The sequence below is a fragment of the Sus scrofa genome, chromosome 2, assembly GCF_000003025.6.
Source record: "Sus scrofa isolate TJ Tabasco breed Duroc chromosome 2, Sscrofa11.1, whole genome shotgun sequence".
Lineage (NCBI taxonomy): Eukaryota > Metazoa > Chordata > Mammalia > Artiodactyla > Suidae > Sus > Sus scrofa.
In genome coordinates this window covers 31,888,188-31,898,021 of record NC_010444.4, presented here as the reverse complement: position 1 = coordinate 31,898,021, position 9,834 = coordinate 31,888,188, and positions in this window count along the sequence as shown.

The following is a 9,834-nucleotide window of genomic DNA, read 5'->3' as shown; positions in this document are numbered from 1 at the left end:
CTAAGTTTTGGGGATTTGACTAAAGATAATTTTCTCCTACCACCCTAAAGGGTAGGAGCTTTGGAGAAAAATGAAATTAAATGTAAAAATAATTGGCATTTCCTTTGCACATCTTTGTGAATTATGGGTAAAATAGTAGTTCCTCTTACATTGAAAGGGGAGAGGCAATCTTAGTGTAAAGAGGAATGATTTGTTTTTTCCTTTCCCCAAAGCCTTGTGATCACTGGGAGTTTTGGGGGGTGTGAAGAGACAACAAATTAAGATCAAAGTGGGTGATGGAATAAGGAGGGAAAGAGAAACTGACCACAAAGAATAAAGCAGAGATTACGCATCTCCTAATCTCTGCCAGGAGCCCTGGAAATAAAAAAAAAGGGAGGCCTGGCAAGTGAAATCACTTTGAATAACAATATTAATTATGATGATGATAGTGATAGAAATAATAATTACCACTATAATATCAGTTAGGATGGGCTATGTTACACTGCAGGAACAAGCACTTCTGAAATCTCAGTGGCTTAATGCAAAAATGGTTTATTTTTCATGAATTCTCTATGTCTATCAAGAGTCAGCTCAGGGTTGTCTTTGAACTCATTGGCATTGGATGGGCCACTATCTGGAGGATCATCAGTCGTAATGGTCCAGCAAAAGTGATAAAGTATAAATAGGCCATTCTTTGAAGTGACACACCTCGCTTCTGCTCACATTTCATTAGCTGAAACCAGTTACATGACTAAGCCTGACTTCAGTGGGGCAAGAAAAGTATGATCATTCTCCATGGAGGAAATATTAATAAAAAGTAATTTAATATCCCTTAACTCTATTGCCTTTGTAATGGATAAGCAATGAGATCCTGCTGTAAAGCACTGGGAACTATAGCTAGTCACTTACGACGGAGCATGACGGAGGATAATGTGAGAAAAAGGAATGTATATATGTATGTGTGAGTGGGTCACTTCGCTGTACAGTAGAAAATTGACAGAACACTGTATACCAATTATAATGGAAAAAATAAAAATCATTTTTAAAAAATCCCTCAACTACTATTACTGGGTAATAACATACCAAGCATGCTAAGTATAACTTAGTTTTACCCTTACTCAGAGACCCTGTAAGATAGGTATTATTAACATTTTACTGATGAAAAAAATTGAAGATCTTGGGAATTAAGCAATTCATTCTGTCCAACTTTAAATTTAGGTAGGTCTGATTTTTTTTTTTTTCTTTTTTACAGCTACACCTGCAGCATATGGAAGTTCCCAAGCTAGGGGCTGAATTGGAGCTACAGCCACAGCAACTCGGGATCTGAGCCGTATCTACAACCTGCACCACTCATGGCAACCGCCAGATCCCTTAACCCACTGAGCGAGTCCAGGGATCAAACCCTCATTCTCATGGAGAGTAGCCAGGTTCGTAAACTGCTGAGCCACAATGGGAACTTCTAGGCAGGTCTGATTCTGTAACTTGTACCCTAAACACTATGTTATACAGCCCTGATCATTTATAGTATTAGATTAGAGATTATAACCTCAAATGCGTTCAGGTTCCATCCAGTTAATACAAATTTGTTAAGCGGTTTGGATATAATTCAGTTTGGAATTGGAACTGGAGAGCCCATACTGTGGATGAAGGGGGCAGTTGTAATTCATGTTAAACTGATTGTTGATGTGTAAAAATATGATTACTATTGTCAGACCTCCAGATTCTTTAAAAAAGTCCTTAGAAATATGAATTTTGTGTGTGATTTTCTGATTGAAAATGTTAAAAACAATCCAAGATTTAAAAGAATTGTGGGCGAAATAAAATAAATCTATGGCCAAACATGCCCCGTAGGCTAATAGTTTACACTCTTCACTAGGTCTTTTGGTGGAGTCTAATTGGTTAACTGGGGAATACACAACTGAAGCTAATGTACTCAGATTATTAGTTAGGTAAGCAAGACCCAAGTCTCTGTGTGATCTCTTTAAGCAGCAGAGCCAGTGTGATGTGGCCAAGACTGAATACTGAATTCAAATGATTGTCATCAAGGTGCATAAATCTGTATATATGTTAGGGAAAGATGATATACCCACATTTGATTTTGAACCAATCAAAATGTTTAAGTAACTATTGAGCAATTTTCATTTGCAAGCTGCTGTTGTGTAACACACATTAATTTCTTCTTTTTCTGGCCAGTGTGGAGCTGGGGAGCCTTCCTAAGGAGGTCTCCAGTTCAGTTCGTGCTGCACCAGCAGACTGAGCAGCCTCATAGTCTGACATGCATTCATTACCACAGAACAAACAGAAAGGCCATTCCCAGTCTCCAGTAAAGCTGATCACATCAGCCTCTGATGTAAACCGTCAGGACTAGGCTTGGCAGAAAGTTGGCTGGAGATGGCTTTTCCTGGAAAGGTGATAGCTGGAGTTTTTGAAGGAACTAGGAAGGAGTCTATCTGGTGACTTCTTACCTGGGGATTAAGGTATATGTTCATGAGGGAAGATCTGTCTTTTTCATCAAATTCTCAGATAGGTCCTACCATCTCCAACATGCTCACCATCAGGTGTATCAAGCTGAAAAATCAAGAAGGATATGGAAATACCTCCCCTCCTATCCCAGACCATCTCCCTTTAAAAAAGTTTTAAGGCAGGAAGGTTCGCTAACCCCTAAACATAAGCTGTAGTTTCCTGCTGCTTTTCTTTACTTGGAATACTTTCCCTGCCCATCTCTGACAGCCCATTCCCCTCCTTAAAAACAACAACAACAAAAAAAATCCCAAACTTATCTATAAAGCATCTCTTAATCCCCTTACAGGATGTTTTTAATCTCTCTGAGCTCTGGGAACATGTTCTTTGTAGTTTCATGATGACATTACTTTTCTAATTGTGTGTGTGTGCATACATGCATGTTTGCAAATGTGTCATATTTTAACAGAATAGTAAACTCCAGGAGGTAGCAAGGATGTCTTACTCATCTGGAAATCACAGGTGGTTGCTACTACATGGATAGTCATTGGATACTCAATTTAGTATTTGCCAACTTGAATTCTGCTGTCTGACTGGAGCCATGAATCAGTTGATGTGACTAATAAAATACTATAGGTTCTTGGCCTATGAAAGGTGACTGGTTGAGTAATGACAGTGGATTAGGTGTTTGTGTGCTCCTAGAGTTTCCTTGAAAAGCTATGGGAAGAGGGATGCACACCTCTGTACCTGACTCTTTGTGAGTTCCTGACTGCAAACCCAGGATGGTAAAAGAAATGATGGCCTTTCACTCTGGTGAACCCTGTAAATTTGTAAGAGCCCTCGCCTTGCTCCTCACAGGAAGGCACCTCTAGCTCACAAACTCGGTCCTGTTCTTGCCTCCTCCCCCGACTACCACTCTGAGTTTAGTAACATTGGTGGAGTAAATGAATGAAGACGAGTTCTCAGTGTGCGCTCTGCTCTTGCCCCTGTCGTCCAAGTGACATAGGGTCTCCCTCACTAAACTTCCTTGTCTCTATCTTACGGTTATTTCTACTCACCGTTTTAGCTCAGTTTCTATTCTGACTTAGTCCCTATTTTGATATTTCCTTGGCTATAATGGAATAATCATGGACTTTGAAGTTAAATGATTTTGAATTTCAGTGTCACCCACTTACTGGCTTCATAAACTTGGTTGCTGAAATCCTCATTTACTTCCTTATAAAACAAGTTAAATAATACCTACTTTTAAAACCTGGTCATAAGGAGTTCCCTTTGTGGTGCAGTGGTTAACGAATCTGACTAGGAACCATGAGGTTGCAGGTTCGATCCCTGGCCTCACTCAGTGGGTTAAGGATCCGGCGTTGCTGTGAGCTGTAGTGTAGGTTGCAGATGCGGCTCGGATCCCAGTTGCTGTGGCTGTGGTGTAGGCTGGTGGCTATAGCTGGGATTAGACCCCTACCCTGGGAACCTCCATATGCCATGGGAATCGGCCCTAGAAAAAGACAAAAATAAATAAATAAATAAATAAATAAATAAAAATAAAAGCTGGTCATAAAGATGAAAAGAAATCATGATGTAAATGGCAGAAAATAACCACTCAATGATTGGGAACTATTATTGTTAATACTCTGCCCTGTAACCCATTCTGCCTTTAGTACTAAAGCATGACCTGACCTGAGGTCCTAGTTTTTATCTTGTATAAAACAGCTTTCCTGGGATTAATATATTACAGCATGATTTCTGAGTAGCAATATGACCTATTATCCCTCCTTCTGTGCTCAAATTGTTTGAATCATGGGGTTTACTGGTACCTGAGTTACTAACCAATCTCAGCATTCTTTCTCACTGAGTTCATACTTTTACAGCAGAATCCTTAACACACTGTTCCAGTGGCCACTACAAATCAATAAATATGTATATATCTGACTCCAAGACTTCTGCCTTTAGACCATATCATTTCCCTGAGCTCTAGGTATATATCCAGCCATCTGTCACTTCTTCTCTTAGATTCAACACACTTCTTAAACTTACTGCTTCCAGTAAAGAAACCTTGACTTCCATTTTCAAAATAATCTCTACTACTCAGTCCCATCTCAGAAATGGGACCTTTATTACTCTAGTTTTGCTTAGTTCCCAATCCTAGAAATAATCTTCAAAATTGCCTCTTTGCTTCATATCCATACATCCATAGGTCAGTTTTGATTCTGACTACTTGTCCTATTAGTTCTTCCTCTAGCCACTTCTTACCCTCTTAGCCCTTAAATTGCTACATCCCAGTCCCTGGATGCCATCATTTCTTGCCCAGATTATCATAAACTTTCTCATGCATTTCTTAGTTCTTTTCAGCTTATTCTTCATGAAGCAGAGTGATGTTCTCCAGTTGAAATCAGAGCACCTAACTCGCTTCTTCAAAGCCCTCCAATAGCTTCCCACCTCATTAGAAAAGATCCAAAATCTTTACCATGTCCCCTAAAGTGACTTATGGTCTGGACTCTGCCCAATCCCTGGCCTCATCAGCTGCACCTCTTTGCCTGGTCTTCTCCACTCCAGTCATATAGTGATTGTCTTTCTGTTTTTCAAGCAGTCTAAATGTTTTCCATCCTCAGGGTCCTCCTTCTGCCTGCCTCTGCTCAGAAATCACCTTCTCAGAGGGGCCATCTTTAACTACTTATGACATTGCCTTCAGATAGATTATCCTGTACCTCCTCACTATGCTTATTTTCTTCAGAGCATTTATTAAACCACATGAATTTTTATTCTGGTCAGTTTTTACTTTGTGTCTCCTATCAGTAGCATATAAAAGTCTATGTGGGACAGAACCTTATCATGTTTACTATTGTAGCTGTAACACTTAGAACAGAATCTGGTACATAGTAGCTACCCAACAAATATTGGTTCAGAAAGTGAGTGACTGACTGCATGAATGTAGCCATTAGTTATCTGTGTTTTAAATTTATCAACACTATCACTGGTTACCACAGCTCTGTTCTTTTCCAGCTACCTGTCTATCCATCTACTCAAGGAACCTTTATCCATACCTATATTTGCCCAGTTATAAGTCTGATTAGAGAAATGGAATCCACTACAAAACACCATGGCAGGGCCATACTTTCACTTATGTTTAGACTAATATGGTGTAGACTGATGTTTCCACATCTCTATAGAGTCTTCTTGTCCCTTAGTCACTTCCTTTCATTGCCGTCAATAAATAGGTTCCCTCTCAATTCTTGCAAGTCCTGCTGGACTTACATCTGATTAATCATGATGGCCTTGAAGGACACTGGCCTAAGAATGGAATACCAGGACTTCTATATTTGGCAATCAGTTGGAATCCAAGGATTCTTTCTAATAAAGGAAAGGTTCAACTAGAAAGGCAAAGGGCATGATTAAGGGATAAGACCAAAGTACCCAGTCCTGCTCTGGCAAATCAAATGAATTGGTGTTAGGCCGAGACAGACATGGTTCAGTGATATTGACCTACATACACATCTTTTAAATATCATACATAGAGGTGTATTTTTTATGTTACTGGATCATGCTATGTACTGGCTCAGTTTCCTAGGCCACCCTTTTTTGACCAGCTAGTATCCACATTTTCATTGATGATAATATCAAAATGCCTTTCGGCACTTGTTTTGCAATTTCTACTGTTTCCCAATATTGAAAGCATCATAGAGTTAAAATCAGGCCACATCTGTTGCTTGTTAGGACCATAACTTTGCCATATGTTCTAAGGTCTGTGGAATGGAGAATAAATCCCTTGGAGATGGAGATTTTCAGACTCTTGGCTCTCAGTGTAAGCATAAAGGTATTCTACTTATGCAGGAACTCTGAATAGTCTAAGTGATTTGACCACATCACCTTAGGAACCAGCATAGTGTCTAATATACAGTCAATGTGTCATTAATATGAGACGAATGAGATCCTGCCAGCTTTTCAATAACTGTCCAGTCATGGAACCAGTTTAAGAAAGACTCATTCGTCTTCTTCTTTTGCACTGAGTCAATTCTTTATAATTTTAAAAAATATATTAAGATAATTGCAAGGACTCCAAGAGGTCTTTCAGATGATTCCTTTATGCTCTTAAATCTTAGGGATAGAATGATAAGAAGAACCCTGGGCAGGAAAGCAGGAGAGCTATTTCTGCTTTCACATGGGCTAATAATTAAATATACTAACTTGTGTAAGTTGCTTTACCTCTCTGGGCTTCTGTATATTTGTAAAATGAGAGGCTCAGATTAGATTTCCTAAGAACACTTCTGTGTTTCACATTCTGTGAATCTATTGCTCAGACACCCCCAACCTTATGGCCAAGCAGGCTAAGTGACAGCATATTTGTGGGGAGCTCATTGCATTTCAGGTGTTCTCCTCCATACTGAATTAAATCCCTCATTTGTCTTTGCCTCAGCCTCATATTTCCCACAACTTTATTTTAGGTCATAGAATTTGCTGCTTGGTTTTTCTTTTATCTAAGTTCTATTCTTTTTGACCTAAGTAGTAAAAGAGTTACTATGACAACAGAGTAATTTTCCTGGATGGCCATATTTAATTTGCTTAAGTAGACATTAGGATTGCAACATGTTTCATTAGCTCTGAGGCCCTTGGGATGTAACACTGAAGTGCTGGGCAGACCAGAGCTTCAGGTTAAGCCCATTGAAACCTGGGTCTATTGACTGTGTAGAGATGACATTTTCTTTACGGAGTCTGTGTCTTAGTTGCTTAGACTGGGTAAGTAGCAAAAGTAATTACTAAAGGAAATTGTAAGAAGATCTGCTACTTTAGCTAACAAAATAAGAAATGGAAGAAAAACTTTAATCTCAGTCCTGGATAGCATAAATCAGAAGGTAAATAGCCAAGATATTAAAAATATATGTTTTGTATCTGTTTGTTTATTTTCCTGTTATGTGAAAGAGGAAAATAGACCTTTATCTAAATTAAAGCTTAGATTCCCAAAGACAGTATGTTAAGGAGATGGAAATTATATGCAACTGATGTTCAACAGTAAGGAAATAGAATGTATTTGGCCATTTGAGTAAAATGCTAATTCTAATTAATAATTATAAGGATGAAACAAATAAATATTAATATTTATTATGATAGCAGTAACAGTAAACATTATTCAAATGTTTTCAATATGCCAGACATTGTATTCATGAAAACCATATGGAATATAATTATTATTATTCTAATTATACAGATAAGAGAAATGGAGATTTAGAGAAGTTAATACCCTGCCCAAAGTCATGGCTGTTTAATAGGCAAACTGAGTAGCAAATTTGGGATTAATTCACTTTCACCTCTTGCCCTTAGCCTTACACAGTACTCGCCTGCTCTGAGCACATCTTGGAACTGCCTAGACCATTGAGGATGATGAAGTTAAAAACTGGAGAAGGTTTGAAGAGACCTTCTCTGGGGTCTGTGTGTGAGGTGCATGTATTATGGGACTAATTTGGAAATGAATTGGACAAGTAGGTGTCAGTACTGAGTAATAACTCCAGGATGATTTTCTGGGACACACCAGAGAGTTTCTGGAAGGAGATTAGCCATATGCCACAGACTTGTGGAGTTCTTTCACAATGAAAGAAAACCCATGCTGGTCACCCACTGTTAAGATTTTTAAGGACCCTGGGAAATGAACATAGGCACATGTGTCATGTCACATGCACACATACATATGCTTTCTATTCAATGCAAAGATTGTATTTAGACACCTAGATGATTACAAGGACCCAGAATGCATTTTTTTTCAGACTCACACTGTAAATTCTGTCCTTATCACAAACATTAAATATAAGAAAGCAGAGCAGAGTCCACTGTTCAAATGTCTCCTAACATGGTTGGCTTGGCTGGGGTGATAATATCTTCCAGCTTTTACTTATCTTTGTATTAGGGTGAGAGACATCACAGTGGAGTACGAGAACATGAAATTGAGTCAGGTGGAACTGTGTCAGTACCCTTGCTGTTCCTTGTTGCTTAGCTGCAACATCTTAGAAGGGGGATTTAACTCTGATTCTCATTCCTTTAGCAATGAAACAGGGATGATTTCTTATGCCCAAGGCAGAAAGGAGGGTCTGGTGAGTTGATGGGGTACAGTCGCAAGGAATCTACTTGCATGAAGACTTGAAGCATGTGCTTGGGAAGACTTGGGAAAAGGGCCAGATGTGTGACCTTGACTTAGTGGGCTGGACATTGTGACTGCCTTTGCAGATGCTCTCTTCCACCCTCCTGTGACGTGGTTAGTATGCAGATTGGGTAGGCCCTAATTAGAAAAAGCCAATCAGCTTTTGAACAACAGTTGTGTCAGGGACTGGCAATAACCACAGAACTAAACCAGGAACACATGCCCTCTATCTGACCAGGTTAGTCAAGTCAGAACATGGGATTATTTTATTTACAATTGGAGAAAGGATAAGACCACTTTCTTACTTTGAATGGCGTGATGTGCAGTTGTAAGACCTGGGGTGGCTGCAATGAAAAAGGAAGACATTTGGACTCAGCTATCATATGTAGGCCAGAGATAAGTGAATTGTAAGGAAATAGAGCCAGAGCCCTGATCGAACCATTCCTAAACTCCAGCCTATCTTTTTCACTTAAATGAGATAACAAATTCCCTTTGTTTTTTAGATCTGGTTGATTTGGATTTTGAAATTGCTATTACTTACACTGAAAGTCTGGTAAGCTACACACACTTATGATTCTTTAATCATCAGGGAGCAGAAGTTATTATGAGTTCAGAGTGAGGATGTGTCTTCAGCTTGTTTCTGGCAAAAATGTCAACGGCTGCATCCCCCTCCCTCTACCATCTCCCCGGTCCTTCGCTCTATCCTCCCTCCAGATTTTGAACACATGTTTGATGCCTAGGCTAAGAGAGCTTTGTAATTAGAAGTTAAACAAGAATTTACTATACTCCTGTGCACATCAGGTTCAAGCTGCATTGCTTTAGGGCCTTCTAATGGACATTAACACCAAAGAAGGGGCTAGGCCTTTGCTTCTCTCACGGATCACCATATAGCCCATAGAGGACAGCAATACATTTATTTGTGTGTGGCACATGGTGACTCTATTCCTTTTCCAGGTTATCTATGGCAGCTTGCTACTAAGTTTAAAGAAACAACATGTATGTACAGAGTTAAGTATTCCAGTACAGTATTAAAGTAGACCTGTGGAATAAAATATATCATGTTTAATTTTGGTTTGACCATATAAAAGGGTATGAGATAGGGGACAGGAGAGTCAAAAGAAAGGCATGAGAAAAAAATAAGTGATTGTAGGATCCATAATGGATCAGGGAACCAGTGAGCAGGAGAACAAAATTTTGTGGCTTTGTGTTTCTTTTAATTTACATATTTAATTCTCAATTCTTTTATTCTAGTCTAGAATTGTATGTTAGTAAAG